This window comes from Petaurus breviceps, unplaced genomic scaffold, assembly GCF_028583685.1.
Source record: "Petaurus breviceps papuanus isolate PSGF00001 unplaced genomic scaffold, PetGlider_PUasm1.0 90731, whole genome shotgun sequence".
In the NCBI taxonomy this organism is placed as follows: domain Eukaryota; kingdom Metazoa; phylum Chordata; class Mammalia; order Diprotodontia; family Petauridae; genus Petaurus; species Petaurus breviceps.
In genome coordinates, this window is record NW_027187325.1 from 2185629 (window position 1) to 2210696 (window position 25068).

Consider the following 25068-nt stretch of genomic DNA (forward strand, 5'->3'; position numbering starts at 1 on the left):
TGACCTGTTGCCCAAAAGGTCAATTTATCCCAATTGTACACACACAAATTAGGAACATGGGGCAAGGAGATATCTTGGGGTGCAGAAGGCTCTGCATGGGAGGCAGTGTGATGTAGTGAAAAGAATATTGGATTGGCTACTAGAAGGTGTGGGTTCAGGGGTGGCCAGGTGGCTTGGTGGGTAAGACCACTGGCCCCAGTGTCGGGATGACCTGGGGATCAAATCTGGGCTCAGATACTTAGCACCACACCCAGAAATAACTGGCTGTGTAACCTTGAGCAGGTTACTTAACCCCGATTGCTAAAAAAAAAAAAAAAAAAGAAGAAGAAGAAGGTGTGGGTTCTACTAATTCCAAATCTGCCATATCACATTCCTCAAATGGACAAGAGTAAATTAGTTTACATAGGTCTGACAATATCCAACTGCAGTATCAAACTCAATCCACCAAAGGTTTATTAAGGCTGGCATTGCTTTGCCCTAGGAATGCAGAATTGCAGAACAGAACAATCATTGCCCTGAGAGAATTTTTACTGTCCTCGAAGGGGATAGGGATGGAATCACTTGCACACTGAAAAGGAAATATAGAAATGTATTTGACATAAAATGTGAAGTAGAATAAGTTAATGTCATGCAAGGAAAAGCAGGCAAGATATATAGTGAGAGGATGTGGATTCAAATTCCAATTCCACTTACCTTATAATGAGAAAATTTATTATTTTCTGTTATATTAATAATCCATTATTAATTAGGATCCATGCTTTTTATTTCCTCATTTAGGGACTAGTTCCATACTTAAATCAACTAGTCTATGAAGGACATGGCTGATAGATAAGATTGCTCTAATCCTTGGGGAACATACTCTTAGATCTTGGACAGGACCCCATCCAACTGGCAGACCTTACTTTTGTTTAGAATGTAAGCACAATCTAATGTAGGTGAATTCTTGGCCCAAACCAACGAACCCATGCTCTTGTGCTCCTTCACTGGAGTTTAGGGTGACTCCGCTCATAGAGAAGAAAATCAACCTAAATGGTCTGGTTGGAGATGAATTCATTTGTCCAGATTGCTGGAAGGGTGACTGAGTCTCATGATCATGCCAAGGTCTCAGCAGGATGAACTGAAGACTGTTAAGCCATTTCCTCATTGAAATATCTACCAGTCAGGGTTGGTTTCTTCTATCAGAGCCATTCCTTTAAAAAAAAATAAGACATTAATTATCTCCATTAGTTGTCTTTGGTTAACAAAAGAAATCACTGACCATCAATTTATTGATATTAACTAGTCTAATTAATAAATTGGTTTTTAATTACCCAGAAACTCTCTCTCAGGCTTTTGATTTGTCAAAGTCACCTTTGTTAATTTAGACAAATCACTTATCTTCTCTGCTTTAGTTATCTGAAAAACAAGTTTGAACAAAATAGTCTCTGAGATCCTTCTTACTTCTAAATCTACGATTTTGTGATATAAGAAATTTAACCTTTCTGATCCTCAGTTTCCTAATTAAAAAAAAAATTATGGAGTTATAAAATAAATTATGATAAAATTCAGTTATCAAAACATTTTTTTTCTTTTAAAACCAAAAACACTTCATAGATTCTAGTTTAAGATTGCCAGGTATAGTAGATAGATGGCTGCACTTGGAGTCATGAAGACTTGAGTTTAAATCCCACCTTTGATAGTTACTAGCTGTGTGATCATGAAAGCCATGCAGAAACCCAGTGTTCACAGTGGATAATCTTATATTGCTGGTTCCAGGTTTAGAATTTTCAGATAAACAGAGTAAAGTCCCAACTCTCTTTACACAACACCTCTCCTTAAGTGCTAAAAACTGGAATACACACGCCTTTGTTTTAAGGCAATATCTCCAGAAGGCTCCTGCCTGATTTGAAATGTTTGTCTGCCTTGAAATCTATGATATTATTAAACTGTGATGTTGTTGTTTTTACTTGTTCTTTGTATGTGATGAGTTACAAAAATTAGGAAGAAAAAACATGTCAATACTAGCATTATTTTTAAGTCTTTAATTTACCTGCAATGTTGTTAACATGACATTGTTATTGTTATTAAGTGGGAAGTGTCATGGAAATAATAGTATAGAAGGTGTTACTTTATAAATCCCTTCAGAGAAAACAACCTTTTTTTAAGTAATCCCCACATTGTCTAGTACACAGAAGACAAACAACAAACATCTGTTGAATTGTAGAATGGATGAATGTATAAATGAACAACATGGAAGAAAATGTATATAACAGTGGAACGAATAAGGACATGCCACCATTTAGTGAACATGGAAAAATTTAAGATAGGGTAATTCTCAAAGAATAACAGAAGGACTAAAGAAATAATTAGTATGTGAAGAGTAGCTGGGAATAATCTAGAACAGATGGGTAAGACTGAATTAATTTATCTTGTTATAATAAAAAAAGCAATTCTTATTAAACAACTGTGATCTGATTGTGCTTTCAATAGAAATACTAAACTACTTCTTGTTCAGTCATGTCCAACTCTTTCTTACCCAGTATGGGGTTTTCTTGGCAAAGATCCTAGCGTAGTTTGCCATTGATCTCCAGTTGATTAGGCAAATAAAGGTTAAGTGACTTTTCCAGGGTCACACAGCTAATGAGTGTGTGAGGCCAGATTTGGACACAGGTCTTCCTGACTCCAGGCAGCCCAACACTCCATCCACCAAGCCACCTAGTTGCCCCTAAATGAAATACTAACTCCTACCTGGTTAGTGTAATTAATACTTAGAATTTTGGCTTGTATTATAGTAGTTGGATGACCTTCCTCACAAAGAGAAAATACAATTTGTATGTGTCATTTTGTAAACAAATATAAAATAAATATGCAGACCTACTCAATATAATGTAGAGAGAAGCAACATGAAGGACTGGAGATACTGCTTTACTTAGGATTACGAAGGCTTAGTTTCTAAAGCTGTTAGAACTGAAAGGGCCTCTACAGTTGTCTTTTTCAACCCCCTAATTTTACAGCAATGAAATATTAACATTTGGGGGGCAGCCAGGTAGCACAGTGAGTTAGAGCACTGGCCCCAGAGTCGAGATGACCTGGGATCGAATCTGGCCTCAGACATTTAGCACTCACCCAGAAACACCTGGCTGTGTAACCTTGAGCAAGTTACTTAACCCCAATTGCTTACAAAAAAAAAATTACTTTTTTTTTCACCTACATGTATTATACTTCATCAAGTCTTTGGCATCAGGGCAATTTTATTTACCTCTATATTATTAACCATATATTCCTTTTTAAAAAATACATATAAAATATATTGTTTTCAAACATCTACATTTCTCCTTTCCATACCTTTTCCTTGATAAAGCAAAAAAAAAAGACATAAGTCCTGTTACAACTATGTGGAGACAAACAAAACAAATGTCCACATTGGCCATGTCCAGAAAAATATCTTGATCTGTACTCGGAGTCTATCCATCACCTCTTGAGGTGCATAACATGTTTCATTATGAATATTCGGGAGGAACAGTTGATCACTGCATCAACAAGAGTTCCCAAGTCTTTCAAAGTCATTTGCTTTTATGATAGTGCTGTTGCTGTTTACAGTCCCCTCACTCTGCATCACTTCATACAAATATTCCTGAGTGTTGCTGAAAATATCCCTTTGTCATTTCTTACAGCACAATATCTCTTATGTTTTTTACAAAATGGGTTTGAAGCCTTCCTGGAGTACATAAAATGTCATGATATAGACAGCCACCTACTCTGACTACAGATAAATCCTGAATACCTGGTTTGTTGTTGTGCATCATTCATTTTTGAAGAAGACCAGTGATATCACAGGATGATTGATTTCTTGCCTTGTCTGTGAATTGGACTTTGTTGAGGCAGAATTACACAAAGTTGTCAGTCTCTGTCTTTCAGAGTCATTGAAGTCCAGGGTAAAGACAAATGTCAAAATGACTGGGGATGGCTTGAGATGAAGCAGATAACCAGTGTCTGATGTCTCATGAAGTTCTAAGCTCTCCCCACTGCCTGCTTCAGCCACCTTCATGGCCTTGGAATAAATTGTTCTCATCTACCCATTATTCTGGTGGAAGTCTCTCCTTAGGGTGGACATCCTCCTGACTCACCAAGGCCTGTTAACTATCTTCAACCTGGTTTACTCCATCTACAGAGATGGTTTTACCAGGGTGTTTGCTGCACAGGTTATAGCTTCTTTGAGCACAGATAAGAGTTGTGTGATAGGTGGCCACCAAAGGTGGATAAACAGCCATACAAAAGACTCATTCATTCCCCTAGGGTCAAACTCCACCCCCCCCCGCCCCCACCCCGCTTGCAAAAATAGAAAACTGTAATAGTTGGCTCAATACCAAATGAAAGAACAACTGTACTTATACATTTTATGTCCTGGTTCTGCTTAGGGCCCAACAAAAGTAGGGGAAGACTGCTAAAAAACAGTCAACCATAGGACAAAATGCACATAATACAGAGAAATGTTGACCAGAGTAAGAATGAGTAAAAATTTAGCCTCTTTTGTCCTTGGACAAATGTGAAGTATTCATTCTTATATTCTCAGAGCTACTTCCTATAACACAACCAATGCTATCCCTGTTCTGATTTCTATATCTGTAAGACTGCTGAAATTGTTCTTTTAATCATTAAGTAATGCTGATTTTTGTAACAGCTGCTGAAATAAATATTACTGACAATTCAGCATAAGAGGATGATTTGTGTAATTAAGGGGTCTTACATCTTTTGTGTATGCAACACAGACTCCTTGGGCACTCTGGTGAAGCCCATACACTCCTTCTCAGAACAACTGAGAAGGAGTTTATTCATTTATTCAAATGAAGAAAATGAAATACAAAGGATTTCAAAGAGAATTAATTATATTGAAATACCTTTGTCAAAATATTAACAAAAACAATACAAAAAAACCTAACTGTATTATCACGGGCTAACTAGACAGAAATTTAGTATTCATGGTGAGTAATTGGACTCAGTTCCAGGTTTGGAATATAGAGGTAAACTGAGTCCTGGAAATTTAGCTTCCTCAGCAGATCTTGCCCTGCTAATGTGTCTGGAATATAAATGACTCAAGTGGTTCCTTTGTGATGTGGGAGTATCTCCAGAAAGTGACCACTAGAATACTGACTTCTGAAGTATGAGAGGAAACCATGAGAAGCCACTGAATCCATCAGCCGCTCAGAATAATCATGAACATCAGATTCCTAATCTGTAAATTGAGAATCGTAATACCTGTAGTTCCTGCCTTATGTGAAGTTACATCAAAACTCAAAGGAGATCATTAGTGTAAAGTCCTTTGCAACCTTCAATATTCCCATTATTGTTATTGTTGCTGCTGTTAATTTCTGCTTGAGGTCACTGCTATTGCTTCCTGGGAGGCTCCATCATAACTGCTATGAGAGGAAAAAAAAAACAACAAAGACATTGTGCCTCTGGTGCATGAATGAATTACCACACACATCCTTCAAAAGTCACAGAATAACCCCCAAAGGCCACTTGGTTTAAAGCCATATTTGGGGGCAAAATTGAATCAGAATCATCACAAATGAATTGTCATCTATTTCATTTCAATACTTCAAAAGATTAGTGACTTCCTTAATGCCTATGCTACTCCACATCTTAGTCATTTTGTGAGCTTCTGTAGCCAAACAAATTAATTACCTAATGATCAAACTTCTTATGATGGGACTCCACATCCTTTCGTGGGCTGACCTTTAACCAAAATACACATGGTCTACCTATAGACCGTACTCAAAGGCTTTCCAAATTGGAAGGATATGCCTAAGCTTGTGTTCTGTCATTGTCTTGAAAAACCTTTGGGTATCTTTAGAACATAATAAAAAAATTGTGACAGGGCATCAATAGAAGACTGTTCAATCATTTTTCAGTTGTGTCCCACTCTTCATGATTCCATTTGGAGTTTTCTTTGCAAATATACCTAAGTGGTTTGCCATTTCTTTCTCCATCTCATTTTACAATTGAGGAAACAGGTTAAATAACTTGTCCAGAGTCACACAATTAGTATGTCTGAGGCCAGATTTGAACTCAAGTCCTCCTGACTCCAGGCCTAGCACACTATCTACCATGCTACCCAAGGGATAAAATTTTCTTTTGAAAAACGTATTGTCAAAAACCATTTTAAACATAACCAACATTTATATAAAGCTTTATGTTTTTTCAAAGAACCCTACATATATTATCAAATTTGATCTTCAAACCACCATATGACTTATGGAACAAGGATCACTGGTCAGTTAACAAGTATTTATTATTTCTCATTTTAATTATGAGGAAACTGATTGGATAAATGACTTATGTATGGCCACACATATATGAAAAATCAGAGGTGTGATTTGAACCCATCTTCCTAACTACCATTATGTCACCACCCTAATTCTCAGCTCTTAGGAAGTCCTTTCATGTCTAAGCAAGTGGTTATCACCCTTAACTATGGAGTTTTGGCAGACACTGTGTTTCCATATGTATAAAAATGTAATAATTCGATATGCATTTAGTGTTAGAAAAATATGCAGCATAAAGAAGTTGCTGTCATATGGAGAGCCACAAAATATTTTAATATTTAAAAAGGATTCTTCTACTAAGTGAAATGACATACACCTATACTACCTTCTAATATTGAATCTGAGGTTTGTTTGATCTCTTGAGCTCAGCATCTCCAAGCTACAAAGCTAATTGGTACAAACCAACTCAGGTCAAAGTCCCAGGGTTGATGACTGGTGGGATTAGATTTGTGAATAGATGCTGTGCTGCTAGCTTGGGCAAAATAGGGATATTAAATATTAAAATAAAATGAACTAAAAGGAGTCCTTTTGATAGTAATAATTTTCAAATCTTGGGAACCACTGGAGAAAATAAAATTCTCCCTCTTTTAGTAAAGCTCATTCCAAATTCATTTACTTAACAAATATTTGTTGAGAACACAGTAGATTCAGAAACTGGAGTACTGAATAGAGAATAGAGTAGAGATAGAGAATAGAGTGCTGACCTCAGTGAAAACAGAAAAATGGTTGCTGTCAGACAAGCATTATTCCCTCATATTCTTAATGATGAACAATTGAACATCAGGGAAGCTATGTGATTTTGCCCAAGGTTCTGAGGTTAGGAAGTTGGAACAAGATCTAAGACTAGAAGCTGGGATTTTCAGATTCCTAGTTTGGTACTTTTCTAATATGCTATGATTCTATTCTTGTTACTATGAATAGAAGGAATGAAATATATTCTTTCCCCTCTATCATCATAAAACTGGAATATTACCTTGGTCCTTAATAGGATGCAAATAAATCTCCTTCAAAGTAAAGATTCATTTGTCCTTTCTGCAAAACAAAACCGAGAAGAGATACACATTGAGCCTATATGCACGTCATATATTTAATAGTTTACTTTTAGAGGAAATTTCAAATTGACTTCAATTGAAAATATAAAGCTAAACAAAAATATGAAGCTTGATTTTAACTTTGCTTAACCATCATTTGAGAATTTCCATAGCACCCCAATCAAACTCATAGTACTTACTCTACTCTCTCCCTGGGGGTGCAACTAATTTTAGACTAATATGCTCACCAAATTGTTATAGATAACACACAGGGTATTTGGTGACATGGATTTATATGGTGAGGAAATCTGACTGCCCACCTTAATTTCCCTAAGGACCTCATCTTTGCAGAATAACAAGAATCAAGAAGTCACTTTCTACTCACAATGCAGGACTTAGTTCTACCTGCAAACACATAAATTCAGATGGGGCATAGCAGTGAAAAATTAATATTATATTTTATAGCAATCTCTTTGATATTATTTCTTGTGATATATAGAATCTGTGAGAATGAGATGTAGAGTATGAGAGAGGTATCCAAGGGAAAATGGGCAATTAATAGGGATGTCCTAGTGAAAGAGGTTAAGAATTTGATCTTGAGAGAAAAATATCTATTTGTATCTTCCTTGTACTCCTCCCCTAATATTTGTTAATCTCTCAGATGAAGCTACTTCCCAGTGGTAGATTAAGATCTCTCAGGATCCTGAGACAAGATATTCTTTGAATTTAGTGAATAATCTGACATTGTTGGTCCCAGGTTTGGGATCTGCAAGTGAACACTGTTGAATGTTCCAAATCCCTCAGGACCTTCTCTTGCCTTCAGAAACTTAACAACTATAAGACTCTGGATAAAGTCACTTGACTTTTGCCTGCCTCAGTTTCCTCAACTATAAAGTATAGATAAGGATATCACTTACTTCCCACAATCCTTGGGAGAATTTATTGAGATAATAATATAAGCACTGGGTTATAGTCAGCAGGGTTATAAGCACTGGCTTATAGTCAGAATTTAATATTTCTTTCTTTCCTTCCTTCCCTCCCTCCCTCCCTCCCTTCCTTCCTTCCTTCCTTCCTTCCTTCCTTCCTTCCTTCCTTCCTTCCTTCCTTCCTTCCTTCCTTCCTTCCTTCCTTCCTTCCTTCCTTCCTTCCTTCCTTCCTTACTTTCTCCCTCCCTCCCTTCCTTTCTCCCTCCCTCCCTTCCTTTCTCCCTCCCTCCCTTCATTCCTTTCTTGCTGACCTGCTACAGAATTTGGATTACACATATTATTCAAGTCTCTTCTTTGGGTTAAGGGGGTATATCCAGAAGACTGCTAATATGAAAGCTTATGATGTGTGAGACCTATTAGCACCAAGAGAACCTATCAGCAGGGAACATATGCAACAGATTAATTTTTTGTACTCTGAGGAATAAAATGCAAGATAGGTCAGTTTAGATAGGTTTTAAATGTGAAGTCAGGAAAGATCTGGAGCTTGGGTCATTGGTTAGGAAGCTAGAGAGCATCATGGAATTGTTAAGTATGATGGGGAGAAGTTGGTTAGACCATTAAAATAAGAAGAGGAAATATATCTTTAGTCCTTAAAGCAGTATCAAGTATTGGCTTCATTTTTATCTAGCCTTTAATCTGGCTCTTTTCCTAATTCACATGTTCTTAATATGGACTCCATAAACTACATTCCCATTCCCCTCATTTTGATAATTTTTCCATATATTGATTTTCTCTGCAATCCAATGTATTTTATTTTATGCATAAGAAAAAAAATCAAAACATTATTCTGAGGAATCTCATAGACTTCACCTGCTTCCTATGAAATCCATGCCAAAAAAAAAAAAGTTAAGAAAATCTTCCTTAATGAGTCAGATTATAGAGTAAAATATCCATCTATATATGGTAAATAAGTCCTTTGTGGGGTATGATTACTATGCTTCTATCCATTGGTTTTCTAGGGAATCTAATTGACAACTTTATAGGAAAGCAATGGTTGTAAAGTCTTATCGTTGTAGGACCCTGACAATTCTCTGAAACTAATTTATAGAGTCATACATTAACTAATGTCTCATTATTTACTGTTGGTTGGCTCGCCATAAGCTAAATATCTTATGGTTTTCCTGAACATCAATATTTTTGTAGTAATACTAAGCAAAGTGGAGAACCGTACCATCTCTGATTCTTCTGAACTGGGAAGATAGCAAGGAGGGTAGTTAAGTAATTGCTCAGCCAAGTTATATAGTGATCATGAGCCCCAAATGCTTTTAAACCGCAGAGACTTGAAAACACAGGTTACTAGAGAGTTGTGACATTAGACCAGATATCTACATATAGAGAATAAAGCCTGTCATGTCATTCTTAGTGACATATTTATAGGCATGCATTAGAAAAGCCTATATGCTGAATTCATTAAGCCTTCTGCTTATGTTTCCCTATACTCAACATATTTAGGAGAGTGTAATCAAAATGCTTGGTTGCTGGTCCCTTTGATAATGGTATGCTCCAGGCTTAGATTTCATGATTCCTGGTGAGCTGAACATCAACTTGAGTAGCTATCCTTCAAAATCTCCAACCCGATTGCAATAAATACTGCTGAAGAAGCCACACTCTTGTTCATTGTGGAAGACCTGGTCCTCTTTTTGGTAACTGTACATATAATTAGAAACCACCAAAATCACCACTGAAATGTCACCCATAGGACCATAGGACTGGGGCTGGTAGAGAACTTCAAGATCATCTAGTCTGACCTCCTCATTTAACATATAAGAGAACTGAGTTCCAGAGAAGTTAAGAAAATTGCCTGAGTAAATGGTAGAGCCAGTTTTTTACTCAGCTCCAGTGACCCCAGTTCCAGCCTTCTTTCCACTACACAATGTTGTTTTCTGGTAAAAGAAGTGAATGCATACTAGACTGAAAGCCTTGTTGTACTTTAATGCTTTCAGAATAGACAATCCAAATGCCTAATACACTTCTTTGAAGACAATGAGCATAAGTATCTAACTTCATGATACAAGCAAAGGGATTTTTGCCCATCTCTACCTGAAATCAAGTATCATGTAAAACTATTCAATGACCACCCACTTGGAAATCAAGTGGCAAAAAATATAGCCTTCTTTAAACTTTTGCACCAGAAGCATATAACATCAGAGCATTCAGGTATGCATCTCCAGCTAGTTACCAGAAGTACTCTGCCAATACTATATATAGGCGAGATTTGCCTCCAATCAGTGTTTAAAGCCATAAAGATCTAGTATATCTTAATCTAGCAATGTAATTATGCCCCTCTCTTCACTGGCACCTCTGTCTTCAAATAACATTGATATCCTTACCAAAAACAAGCAAATAAACAAAAAGATGTGGAGAAATAAGGGACAAGGAGACACATCAGCTCCCATGAAAATACTCAGGCCAATATGATGATGAATATGGAGGTAGTTCAATTTTTCCCAACAGAAAAGGCCAAAGACTCATATCTGAGCTTCAAAATGCGCAAGCCAACTTGTTTCCTTTGGTTGTCTCTCCAAGGACCAATCCAAAAACAGAATTATCATTTACTCAGACCTTAGCTTCTTCTTTTCTTGGGGTCTATATGAATATACAGAAGGAAAGACAATACAGCCAGACTGAGAATCTATTAACTCCTCTTACTGGTTCTGTTCTCTGTTTCTCTACTCCTTCTAAGGGGGTTTGTATCTGAAGTTCTTATGCTTTATCTAAATCAGAGATTCTTAATCTGTTTTGTGACATAGGCCTTTTCACTAGTGAAGCCTACAGTCCTCTCTCAATATCTTTAAAATGCTTATGCATAAGAATAAAGAGGAAACCAGTTATATTGAAAAACATCTAAGGAAAACAAAACAAAACAAAAACAAACAAGAAAACTAAAATATTCTCCATCCCTGGGTTAAAAATTCTTGCTCTAGAGGGTCTCTCTCACTTTTTTCCTCCTATTTTCTACTTTTCCAGGAGGTTTTCCATTTCCTTTGAACAGCACAAATCAAGGGTCAGCATAAGTTTATAGATTCCATCATCAAATTGGTGTTCAATTGTCTAGAGTCATCGATGTTTTAATTATAGTTCCTCTTCAATGCCAGGACATGTGTTCACACAAATAGCACAGAAATGTAGCTATTGGCTAATATTTCTATAAAGCTTTAAGTTTTGCAAAGGGCTTTAGAAATATTATTTCACTTGACCCACACAATATTTCAGAGAAGTACATGCTATTATTATTTCATTTTTGCAAATTGGCAAGCTAGGACTGAGAGAGCTATGTAACTAGCCTAGAGCCACTGTACTATTAAGTATCTGAGGCAATGTCTCAGGACTTCCTGCCTTCAAGTTCACTACTCTATTCATTATATCACCGAGTTGCCAATGTGAGACACACTCACATATTTGACAGAGTTCACCTAGTCCTAAGAATTCACACAAGGTATTGTAGAAGGAAGGAGTTGTTTACCTGACTTCCCTGGGTGCATGCCTAGGCATATCCAGTTAAGAGGAAAACCAATGGTTTCATGGATGGACAGGCACTTGAAAATGATGAATCATATTGAACAAGTAATCCTTGAACTTTAAGTAAGTTACAACAAGCCAATAAGTCTGAATCATACTTTAGACTTCATGTAGGCAGAAAGGTTTTGTGAGAAGCATGTTGGATTTAGAATAACAGCATCTGGGGTCAAATGCTGCCTCTGACACTTATTTCCAATCATTTAGCCTCTATTGGCCTCAGTGTCTTCAATTGTAAAATGAATTGGGATGGATTATGTGATCTCCAAGTCCATTCCGGTTTTAAATGGATGATCCTCCATTTTCAATGCAAAGAAACTGAGGCCCAGACTATTCAAACAATTACCTCAAAGTAAAACAATGACAACAACAATAAAAAAATAACAACAACTCATTAGGGTGGGAAACTGCAACCTTTGACTCTACAAAATAGCAAATGTTTCCTTTGACATACAATATGAATAATATATGATTTAACTTTAGAATTATTTCATTTAAATGGTCTATTTCTATAGCAAGGTTCCATTGGAGTTTGCAATTTTTTAAATTATACCTATCAATTAGCTATAATCAGAAGCCAATCAGAGAGTAGACAATGGAGATAAGGCTAAAGCAATGAAATACCAAATCAATTTGACTGTTTTATTAATATCCTATTTTTAGGGGAGAAAAAATGGTTGACACTAGTCTGTTAAAAAGTAAAATAGATCAGTTTTGTAATATTAGATAACAAAATCACCTTTTCCACCACTTTTTTCTCTTTCAAATAATTTGGCTACTTCTATGTAGGCATGACCTAGAAGTCCTGTCCTGTCCTGGGGTTACTTTTTAAGGATTATCCTGTCTGTGCAAGACATTGCAAAAATGTGCCCCTCTAAAAGGAAGTATAAGCCTGCATTTATCTCCTGGGTGGGGGTAATGTGGAGGTGGGAAGAAAAAGTTATTATTTATTTGCTGAGTTATCAAGATACCTTCCAAGCATGTTTCTATTTTCTTAAATTATATTTCTCCTGACAAACCCATTTTCAGTCACAGTAATGAGTAGATAAACAAGAGAATGGTCTGGATAGCTACAGAGTAGATAGAATAATTCAGAAAAAGGGAGGATTTTTCCCCTCCCCCTGAAGAGCATGTCACCTGTTAAAAATTTATGCATCTAGCCCTGAGATAAGCAAATTGTGCATAAATAAATATGCTTTTGTAGGGGCATCAGTACCACTAAATATAAGAGAAAATATTTAGATATCCCTAAATATTAACAATATTTAAGTATTTGGCATATTTAACTATGGAATGAAAAAGTCATCCATAATAAATCTCTTATGACATTCAGAATCCCCTGTAGTAGCCAAGAGGGTATGCATATTTCTCTATGAACGCTTTAATTCCCCACATTGTCCATGACTCATGGAAATGGTACTATATTTGACAGAGAGTTATGGTAAGTTATCATTATTTTGACTCCTAGATTTTTAAAAGTATTTTCACAATTCTTAATGAACCTTACAGCCTGTTTCCTGGGAGTTACAAAAACTTCTGTCTAGTGTAAATCCATGTAAATTTCCATGTTTATTCAGTATTTATGATTCCTGGTGGATGAGTTCCTTTTTTCTTTCCTCTCATTTGGATCTAAAAGGTAATTGCTGCCCTTTTTAATTGAGTAGTTACCTTCAAAACTGACTATGTATCGATGTCCATTTATCTATTGAAGTCAAGTGACTTGATTTTATTCTTTGTGTGTGTTTATTGTTTCATATGTATAGAAGCATCCAGCCATAGTGAGTGTACTTCAGGCCTTGGAGCCTAATTATGACACTTATGATTTTTCTAGGTTGAAGGAGTTCTCAGTCCCCTTAAACACAGATCATTCACTTCTTTTACTAAAGTCACTTTCACTAGATTTTGGAGACAACATGGACAGAGGACTGGTCTTAGAGTTAGAAAGAGCTGGCTTCATATACTGGTTATGTGTCCCTGAGAAATTCACTTAACCCCTCAGTGCCCCTCAGACAATGCTCTAAGATCATAAACTAAAGAAAATTGCTGATCTGCAAAAATGGAGAGAAGTTCCACACCAGAAATTCCTAGTACTAATAGAAGCAAAATTATGGCTAGAGCAAACAAAAGCAACTTTAGATTTTAAGCTCCTTCTATTCAGGAGCCTTAATTTCCATTGGCACTAACACCAATCTAGGCAGACAGTAGCTTAAAAATGACCAATTAGTCAAGTGTGAACCATTAGGTGGTTTTTCATGGTGAGAAGGATATAGTGGGAAGGCATCAGAATGGTCCATTTCCCCACAATATCATGTAAGAACACTTTCAATTTTCTGCTGTCACCAGTTCTATGCTGTCAGCACCCATTCTGTCCTTTCAAACTTGTGCCTAGATCCTCTGATTTATTAACTTCAGGGAAATAAAAAGTAAATCATCTTTTTTTTTTTAAGGCTGAGGACCCCTGCAGTAAATGCTTGATAAATAATTTATCTTGTAAGCTATGAGACTGGGTTTGATTAACTTGCTCTAGAGAGAGCCTACACAATCATGTGAATGTTGACACTTAATAAATGCTTCATGTTGATGAAGTTGAGAGCATTTCTGAGCTTAGAGAACAGAATGAAACTCCTTCCATGCTGCTGGAATGGTCCATTCACAAAGTAATAGGGCCTGGTCTTTGCACAATTTTGTCACTTTTTCTTCTGCTGAGATAAGCAAATGAAGGAAGAAGCAAATGCATAGACTGAAATGGGAAGGAAGATAGATGGGGTAGAGGTTGAATTAGCATGACTGTGTTGACTACAGAGGCCATAGGAAAGGGAATGGAATTTCAGACCCTTGGGCATGTCTGAATAGAACCATAAGGAGACAAAGTACAGAAGAAAGGATAAAAAGGTAGGATAATAGGAAGGAAGGAAAAAAGGAAGCATTTACTAAACATTCATTTTTTATATATTTATATAATTAAGCATTTACTTGCTATTAATTAAGGAATCATTCATTAAGTACTTACTATTTGCAAAACATTGTGCTAAATTCTGAGGAATACAAATAGGAAAAAAAGTACCAGTCGGCTCTCAAGGAGCTCACAATGGGGGAGACGACATTTTGGAAGTTTCAGCTGCAAGTGAGAAAAAAGAGGTCCCATATTCCTTACTGTACAGCAAAAAAGCTGATTTTAATGCACCTTTTCAAAAATTACTTTCATTAATAAGATGGTATCACCCTATGTTGGCCTGTATCAACTCCCTAGTCTTATAAAAACAAAACACACAAAAATTAAATAAACCCTCTTGTCTCTGCCATTTGATGTAGGACTCATACCACCATTTTCATTCTCTTTGACATGACATGACATCTTTTTTTTAATGTAAAACTGCACTCTTTATTATGATTGCTAAGTAGTCAGTGCATAATGACATAATTACTTTTATATTTAAGTCACAGGAAAGAAAAATAAAACCTAAAAGAACTTGGGGTATAGAAGGAAAGAACCCAAAGGCATACCGTCTTTTAACACAAAGTTTACCTACCTGAAATAATTTCACTTACTTATTTGCTATGGAATCTTGACATTCTTGTGGTGATTGTTTTCTGTGGTTAACTATTTCTTTCACATACATGATCTCCCACTAATCATCATTCTATCTCCTATGCCAGGCCCTTTCCAATCAGAAGAGAACCAATAATTCTGAATGATTACACATTTTTTCCTTTTCATTTATTCTGTGCCTCAATTAACTAGACTCTTTGCTGTTCCTCATACAGATCATTTTATGTGCATAAACTGACCTTTGCTTGGAATCTACCCTCTACTTACCTATACCTCTTCGAATTCCAAATTTTCTTGAAAGCTCAGTTCATGATCCAACTTCTGATAATTTTTCTGTTCCTTTTTCATACCCCTATTCCCACAATAAAAGATGAATTTCCTATGTATTTTGTATACACTTTGTAAATTTTTTGGGGGGGCAAATATGTTATCTAGATAGAATTTAAGCTCCTTGAGGGTCAATTAAAAAAAATTCTCTTTGTATCCCATGGCAGGTAGTACTGTGTAAACAATGGCACATAGCAAGTGCTTAATACATTTTTGTTGATTATCTGATGTATACATTGATTAAACCTCATTGCAATCAGAAGACCAGGATTGTAATCTCGGCTTCCATTTTCACTAGCTCTGGGTCCTAAGGAAAGCTAATTAGTATCTCTGAGATTTTTTTAATGTGAAAAATGGATGTAGTAATACCATATTCCTGCCAACTTCACAGGATTATTGTAAGTATCAAATGAGATCACATTTGTGAAAGCTCTGCACAAACTACAAAGGCCAATCCAAATGGAAATTTATGTCCCTAGAGGTATAATGTCTCCTTCAGTTCATGTAGCAAATAAAGGTTCAAAGTTGGAATCAGGACCCAGATCTCCTGATTTCTTCTACAAGATTTTGATTCTAGAGTTACTATTTTTTAATTAAAATGTACATATGTTTGTGTATGTATATGTGTGCATGCACATGTATGCTGGCATATGGGGTATTTTGTGTGTGGATGTGATAAATATAGAATTGTCTTAAATTCCATACCATATATGAAGGACTTATATTTGAAATGGCTCAAGGCAGTTCTTTTTACTCTACAATTTCTGGCATTTGTCTTGCTCCCTTAAAAAAAAAGTAAAAATAAGATACAGTCAATATGACTTCTTAGTGGATCTATCTTGTACCATTAGAATTTAGAAAATTGCCTTTGGAAATTTCTGTTCTTTTCTTCCTTTGCTTTGCCTAGCACTTAATTGCTGTACTTGGTATTTTCCCCACTTTAAAGAGTGTGTGTGTGTGTGTGTGTGTGTGTGTGTATGTGCACGTGTGTGTGTGGGGAATTTAGTATACTCATTTCCCATAGATGAACTCCCAGAATTCTAACTGCTGCTCTTTTTTGGGGGGGAGGGGAAGCTAGGGGTAACTTTTAAAGGAGAATTTTGGTAGACCTAACTTGACTAGATGTGTGTTTCTCTTTGCTTCCTCACCTTGTACTTCCTGATGACTCAGAACTTGCAGGTTTTTTTTAATGACTTCAGTTTCCAAAATATCATAGATTGATTTAGATTGCTGAGTGAACACACAGACGCAATAGTGTAGGATTGTACTTTTGTTCTACATCTAGTATTGTTTTCCTTAAAATAATATTAATTCAGCATCAGGTGCCAAAAACCCTGGGAAAATTGTATCCCTTCTTCAAAGGCAAAAGAAAAAAACAACTCCCTTCCACCTTCCATTTCCTATTCTTTTGTTAGATAAGGTTCACACCTGCTCTGTGAATAGCAATCAGTGATTCTTTGCCATCTTCCTACAGACTCTAGTTCTGATGCTTCAGTGAGTGGGCTTTATTCTGTATGCCTGAGTGGGCTCCTGCTTCCAGGTTGTGTCTGAAAGCATGGCCAGCTGTGGGCAAAATTATCAAGGAAGTTATTTTTATTTCTCTTCTTTCTCCCATCTCTGCTTTCATGATTCTCTCCTATGTTTTGTTCCTGAAAATCTTGATTTTCTTCAGGTAACTGGAGAAGTTATCTCCCAGTTCTTATCAGTATAAGAGCCTGGCTTGCAGTAGGTGCTTAATAAATGGTTGCTGACTCGATTGAAGCCTAGGTGTCCAACATGATTGAATCCATCATAAAGCCTACTTGAGATTTTCAGAAAAAAAAAAGAAATAAAAGCAGATACACACACAGAGGGGAAAAAAGTCAAGTAAAGACTTCATTAGGGCCGCATGGGATGGATAGCGGTAAGAGCAATGTATCTGGAATCAGGTTTGGGCTCAAATTCTGCTCTGATGCTTTCTATGACTTTGAAAAAAAATATTTAAACTCCATGGACCTGTTTTCTCAACTATAAAATGAGGTGGATTTACTAAATGGCGATTGGGGTTTCTTTTAGCTGTAAGTTTATCATCCTACATTCCTTAGTAGGCCAGCAGAGCTAATCATCTGTATGCCATTAACATTATATAACTGATTATGACAAAAGTTTCATACAAGTTTGCTTGGATTAATTATTAATTAGTGGTGGTTATTGAAACTATATGTAATGACATACAATTAAATTCATGTGGCCACACATATATATATTTGTGCATGTATATATACATTTATATATAGTATATATGAGTGCAAATGTACGCACACATATATTAATATTCACACACATATATATTATATACATACATATATACATACACACACTATATATAATGTGTGTGTGTGTTTGTAGGATTAGATGGTACACTACTGAAAAACTTATACTTGATTCCCATAAGGTATTTGCAGATATTAAAAAAAAATGGTGAGGATATCACAGGCCAAGATATACATAAAGCTCTTCAGAGTTGCTAACTATATGACTATTGAAGCAAGGGGAGAAAGACAGAGATAGAGACAGAGACACAGAGAGAAAGAGAGACAGGGAGACAGAGAATCAGAGACAGACAGACAGAGTGAGGGAGAGACACACACACAGAGAAATGAGCGAATAAGCCAGTAAATAAAGAGACAGACAAGTGGATAGACAGAACGTTAGACAGACAGAGTGAGCAAATATATAGACAGACTTAGAGACAGATACAGAGATAAATATACTAATAAAAATTCAAGTAGACAAAAGAAAGGTTTTGCTATATATATATATATATATATGAATAAATAAATGAATAACAATTTCGAGCTTCATTTAAATATAATGAAAATACTAGATATTAAAGTTGTAGAACAAATGAAAGACTGCATTTTTATATTTTCCTGATAATCAATTGAATAAAAGCACTTATCAAGTAGCTACTTTGTGCCAGGATCTATATTAGGAACTGGGGATTCATACAAATACCAAAACAAACAAAAATAATACCTTCTCTCATAGAGTTGATATTCTATAGGGGTAAACATTTAAGTGTAACAAAGGCCCTCCAATGGAGCATCCATGAAGAGTAAGGCTGGTCCAAGATCCCATGCATCCCCTAGAAATAGCCAATGTACTATGGGTAACCCAACCAGAATTTATGTGCCAATTGAATTAACCAGGGCCTAAGCTGGTACCCATGTATGCTCCATGGTATGGTCACTCTTCTTAAGTTAATTCACAGTACATATACAATAAATTCAAGGTAATGGGGTAGTAGGGGTAATGGGTTAGATTCTAGGGAAATAAGGAACATCTTCCTTTTGAAGGTGGTATGTAGTGCAGTGAATAGAACACTGGTCCTGGTGTCAGGAAGACCTGAGTTCAAATCAGGCTTCATTTACTAACTGTGTGACCCTGGGCAAGTCACTTAATCTTGCTTGTCACAGTTTACTCATCTGTAAAATGAATACAAATGGCAAACCACTCTAATGTCTTTGCCAAGAAAACCCCAAATGAGATCATGAAGAGTTGTACACGATTAAAACAACTGAACAACAACTTGAATTGAGTTCAGAAGGCAGCTAGAGATTTTGAGATGTAGAAGTACAAAGGGAATACCTTCCAGGTATGGGGAACAGCTTGCACAAAGGCCTTGAAAGGAGAAATAAAATACTGTGTGCAAGATACATCAAGCAGTCTGGTGTGGCTGGTTCACAGAATGAGTGAAGGGGAATAATTATTCTGAAAGGTAGGCTGTAGCTAAATTGTGGAAGTGCTTTAACTGTCAAAAAGAGACATTTGTATGTCATCCTGTAGGCAATAGGGGGCACCTCCCTCCATTCTTTTAAGAATTCCTTAAGGGATATTTGCATTTTAATTTGCCATGCTCTAAGAAATTTAAATCCTCAAAACTCAAAGGAATATTTTCCTCATGGTTGTATTCTCTGCAACAGGACAAACCAAAGGTATCCATTTTGGATGAAGGAGGTTTTTTCCTACCAAGTTGGGGATTGCATTTTTTTTATTGCAGTAAAATGTATAGGATTATATGTGGTACTCATTGTGCCCTGAAAAAAGTGTGAACAGATAAGGGGTAGACCATAGATCTGCATCTGAGCAATCTATATTGATGTGACTTTTCTTGATTCAATTGACTTATGTGAATACCTAATTATGTGCATTCGCCAATTTGTGGATGGGGAATTGTTCTCTTTATTTGGTATTTATGAAGCTTATGTAGTTTATATTTCCTCATTTCCAGAAATGTGTAAACAATTCACTGGAAGCATTCAACGGAATTTTAAATGACAATGATCTGCAATTTCTCTGGCATGTGAACTCCTTTGACAAATACAGATCATACATAGCCTGATTGTAATAGTAGCTATGACTTAGAGGGCTTCCTATGTCTCAGAGAGGGTGGCTTACTTTTGGTCATGGAGCTGGCCAGGAAGGTAGTATTTGAAACCAGAGCTCTCTAATCTTAGTTCCAGTACTCTATCAGTAAGGCCAAGTTGCTTCTTTGTCATACAACTTTTGCAATAATCATACGTTGGTTCATCTACAAATTCATATGTACCACACAAAACAAGGATTGATTTCATATTCTATCCAGAGACAGCAATTAAACCTATGATATTACTGGTATTGGAAACTCCCATGTGAAGAAACCCTCTACACAGTGTAAATGACACCATCTCTGAAATTTATATTTTGAGATCATTGCTTAGAGTTCTGTGCAATTAAGCAACTTGTCCAAGGACGTAAACTCAGTATGTGTAGATACAATTTGAACCAGGTTTTCCTGATTTAAGTGATGCCTCTTTCTTTTCCACACATCATAAGAAACAGCAAATATGAAGAATGCAAACTAACAGAATCAGGAAAGCAATATACACAAGACCTACAAAATTGAAATAAATGCTGTATATTTATAAAAACTAAACTTGGCCCAAGAGTAAAAGTAATAAAATGTATATCCTTCACTTCATTGCAGAAATGGGAATATGGATATGAAATTTCCCACATATTGTCAGATGTGATCAATATATTGGTTGGTTGAATTAATTTTTCCCTTCTCTTATTTTGTTAAGGGAAGGCTCACTGGGTGGAAGGGAAGAATAGATTCCAGAATGAAGTGGCAGAAAAAAAATCAAATTCATCAATAAAAACAAGACAATGTAGCTTAGGAGAGTTATTGATACTGGGTCCTAAAAAAGAAATGTTTTGCTATCAGAAGGTTATCTGCTATAAGACTTTTTACAGTGGTGAGATTTTATAGACAAAGATTTTTTGAAACACAAAGACATAGAGACCAAAATACAAGAGTATCAGGTATAACAAAGAGTCTCAGAACAGAAAGAAGAAAATCATACAAATAATGCCCTAACAAGTATGCTAACTATTTGAAAGCAGCATCATAAAAACACTCAAATACTAATGCCAAGAATTTAAACCCAATGGAGTATTTAATGGGATTCAGTGATATGCATATAGAAAGGAGGGAGGTGGGAAAGGAGGGTGTTGTGATCATTGATGTCATAAATGAGCCCAAGATAAGGTTACACTTGAGTTCCATAATTAAAGCCTTTGAGGGCCACTACACATTTCAGATTTTGCAGCTGGGTTACATTCACTATAATTTGGTGTCTGTGAAAAAGTAATGGTTGAAGAAGTAGTAAATTATCAAGTAATAATAATTTAACAACCAGATTGATCTACAAGTCACTGAAGTCAACCAAAGAATGAAGCTGAACTTGAAAATCACACATAGAGAAAATTAACTTGGGGATTTTATGGAGGCCCATAAAACAGTTTTCTGCCTTTCAGTTCACTTCATTCCCTTCACCATAACCCTTTCCTTCCCCTCCCAAACAAAAGGGACAATTTTTATTAAATATTTATAACATTTTTCATATTCCTCCAAAGGTGGAAAAATCACTATCACCTTTTTTCCTAGTCAGTGCCCTCAAGCTATTTTAATTGCTCTTACAAAGGCAGTTAGGAGGCTCAGTAGAAAAGGACTTTGCATTTGGAAGTAGGAAGATGTCAATTCAAATCCTATTTCAGATGTTTACTAGTTATGTCTGTGTAAGTCACTTAATCTTTCTACCTCAATTTCCTCTGAGACTACTACTCCACAGAGTAGTTGTGACAATCAAATAAGATAACAGATGTAGAGAGTGATGCTAACTTTAAAGATTTATACAAATGATATATTTTATTAGAAATATATTTTTGTTCCCATTTAGCTCTATTCAAATGCCTAGATCTAAGGGGTACATATATCTCCATCCCTCAGGGATTTATTATGGAATGTCTCTGTAGTTTGGGACTTTGTATGAGGAGAAAGTTCCATTGCTGCTGTTAGGGATTATATTGGGTCCTTATGGAGTGGAAAGATTGGGTTCTAGACTTGGCTTTACTATTAACAAACTTGGTGACATTTTTATCTCTCTGTGGCTCAATTTTCACATCTCAAATATGAAAATTTAGATGATTTGTAAAGCGTCTTTCAGAAATTTCTCTGTCCATGGCAGGTGGGGGTGGGTGAGTGGGAGAGAAAAGTTTCCTAAACAATAACTCATCTTTTGGCATCTATTATTTTAATCAGAGCAGGATAAAAAACACACAAGTCCCAACAGTAAATTGAGGAAGCTCACTTTTATTTTTTTGCTTTTTGGAGGGCAATTGGTGTTATGTGACTTGCCTAAAGTCACACAGTAAGCTGTCAAATATCTGAGGTGGTATTTGAACTCAGGTCCTCCAGACTCCAGGGCCAGTGCTCTATTCACTGTGCCACGTAGCAGCCCCCGGAAGCTCATTCTTTATGGAAACCAGTTCCCTTTTGTAAAACATCATTGTTCTTTCTTTATGGATGCATTTTCTTTTAAAGTATAAATTTTTGTATGGTGGATATTCCGTACTTAAATATATCATATTATTCATACTTTGCTTTTGAAGAGGACCAGTGAAATCACAGGGTAGTGCCTTGACTTGCCTGTGAATTGGACAGAGTTGCACAAAGTTGTCAGCATCACTGTCTCTTCCAGAGTCATCAAAATCCAGTGGCAAGGCAAAAGTCAAGATGGCTAGAGGTGACAGAATGCAAAGGATGGCCTTGGTGTCATTGATGTCTGCACTAAACACTAAAGCACTCCACAGTGCCTGCTTTAGCCACCTCCATGGCCATTGAATCAAATTGTCCCCATCTATGAAGTCAGAATAAGACCTCCCCCAACATCCAAAATTCAAGATATTCTGAGGAGAAGCTCCTATTCACAATTTTAGCTTATGGATTAGTTAAAAAAAGAATATCTAATCAAACAACATATATAATATGATAAGAAAAGAGGAGCATATGTACACATGTGGGATAATTTTTCATTGGTTATGGCTGATAATTTGCAGGATGAATGGAGTACTGGATTAGGAGTCAGGAAGACCTGAGGCTGACTCCTTCCTCTGATGTGGTGGGACCCTGAGCTAGTTACTGAACTCCTCTAAGCTCCACTTTCTTCATGTATTCGTGGCAATAAAAATAGTACCTATCTCACAGGGTAGTTGGAGAGATCAAATGATTTATCCATGTGAATCTCTTTGCACACCTCAAGATTATATATATATATATATATATACATATATATATATATACACACACACATAAACATATATATGTGTATATACACATATGTATTTACACACACAAATATGCCCAATATACATTATATACACATGCATATATATTATTACATTTTTATCACATGACCAGAAAATATGCATGAAGGGCACCAATGTGGAATGTATTTTTCTGGGGAGTGTATATGGTCAGAGCTGCTTTAGAGATTCTGGAATACTTTGGTGATGCTATTACATTGCTAATCTCTGGGCTTCTCTGTCTTTTCTGTGGAAACTCCATTTTTCTCCTGGTTTCTGTTTCTGTCTGCTACTACATAGCTTTTAGAATTCATCTATCTGGGCTCATCTTTTGACCATCTTACACCTGCTGCCTAAATTCAAGGAATAGGGAAGCAATGTCTCCCCACAAAGATAAACTCTTTTTAGTACATAGTCCATAGGGCTATTCACCACCACAACCAACTAAGGGCAGTCAGACAAAAGCCAGAAGAATGTCCCAGATTGAGAATGTCTCTGTTAATTTAAAATTTCGTTGTCTCCCTGCATTCATTTAAACAACAGTCAGCAAGCATTTACTCAGCACTCACTAAATTCCAGGCATTATTCTAAGTGCAAGGAATACAAAAACAAACAGAAGAAAAATAATAGTTGCTGCCCTCAAGGAATTTACTTTCAAAGGGAGAAGAAAATTAATAAAAGGAAGCAAAAAAAGGGAAGGGGTTTGGGGTGGAGGGTTGAAATGTGAAGGTACCCACCTCAGCATATGGGTGAGAAAGTTCCGAGCGTAGCCTTGAGAAAATGGTTTTGAGAGGAACCTTCCAACCAGAGAAAGAAGCCACAGCAGCAGAACTTCTGATGTGTAAGGGCTGGCATAATCTTCCAAATGAAGATATTTCTGGGGAATGGAAGAGAACATCCAGAATGCAGCATGGAGAGCAATGCAATTAAATACAGTCTTGGTTTATTCCCATTTCTGTTTTCTCACCTAAAATCTTTGATTCTGAGGCCATTGTATTTCCTAGGTTCATTGAAAAAAAATGTCAAGTCACTGAATGAAGGAGATACAAATGTGAGATTCAATTCCTGCCCACAAGAAGTTTACAAATAAAAAAAGGCCACAATCTGAACTTTATTTCCTTCAGTTTGCCCTCATTTTCCAGAAAGTTTTACAAAATATAAAATGAGGTCTGAAGAATAGAGATTCTTGTAGAATTTTATTCCTTAGCACTTTCTTGAGATTTAAAAGTACAGTACAAAGCTCCCCTAATGTACAAATAAATGCCCCCATGTATAGTACTGCATTATACTTATTTACATTGCTCAGCTCTCTGGCCTACTAACAGGTACCACAGAATAACAACAGAATCAGTTCAAAAGGGGAAAAACATCAAATAACTCCCTTTTTTGCTCTAAATTAGGCTAAATAACCAGCTTCATTCCCTTCACTTAATTCAGTAATTTCTAGAACATTATATCAGCACAGGCACACTATTCTAAACAATTTTTCAATATAATCTATAATCGCTTTGACCAGCAAGCACAGCAATGTATGAAGACATTTTATAAACATATGTACACTAATCTGCCTAAAATCAATGATATTCCTTAGCAAGGAACAGTTATTATTACATTTACTGCTTTGGAAGGGGGTAGAAAAGCAGGTGTTAACAATCCTAAACAGTTGTTTCTTGCTCTCAGCCTCA

At 36.2% G+C, this 25068-nt stretch overlaps 1 long non-coding RNA gene across 1 annotated transcript; it reads right to left on the reverse strand.

Moving 5' to 3' along the window:
* Positions 1-346: 346 nt before the first annotated feature.
* Positions 347-24258, reverse strand: LOC138145200 (uncharacterized). Its single transcript, XR_011164142.1, has 4 exons — positions 24121-24258; positions 7279-7337; positions 5236-5396; positions 347-1190 (listed from the first exon to the last, which is right to left on the reverse strand). It is a non-coding gene; the product is annotated as an uncharacterized lncRNA (long non-coding RNA).
* Positions 24259-25068: the final 810 nt, after the last annotated feature.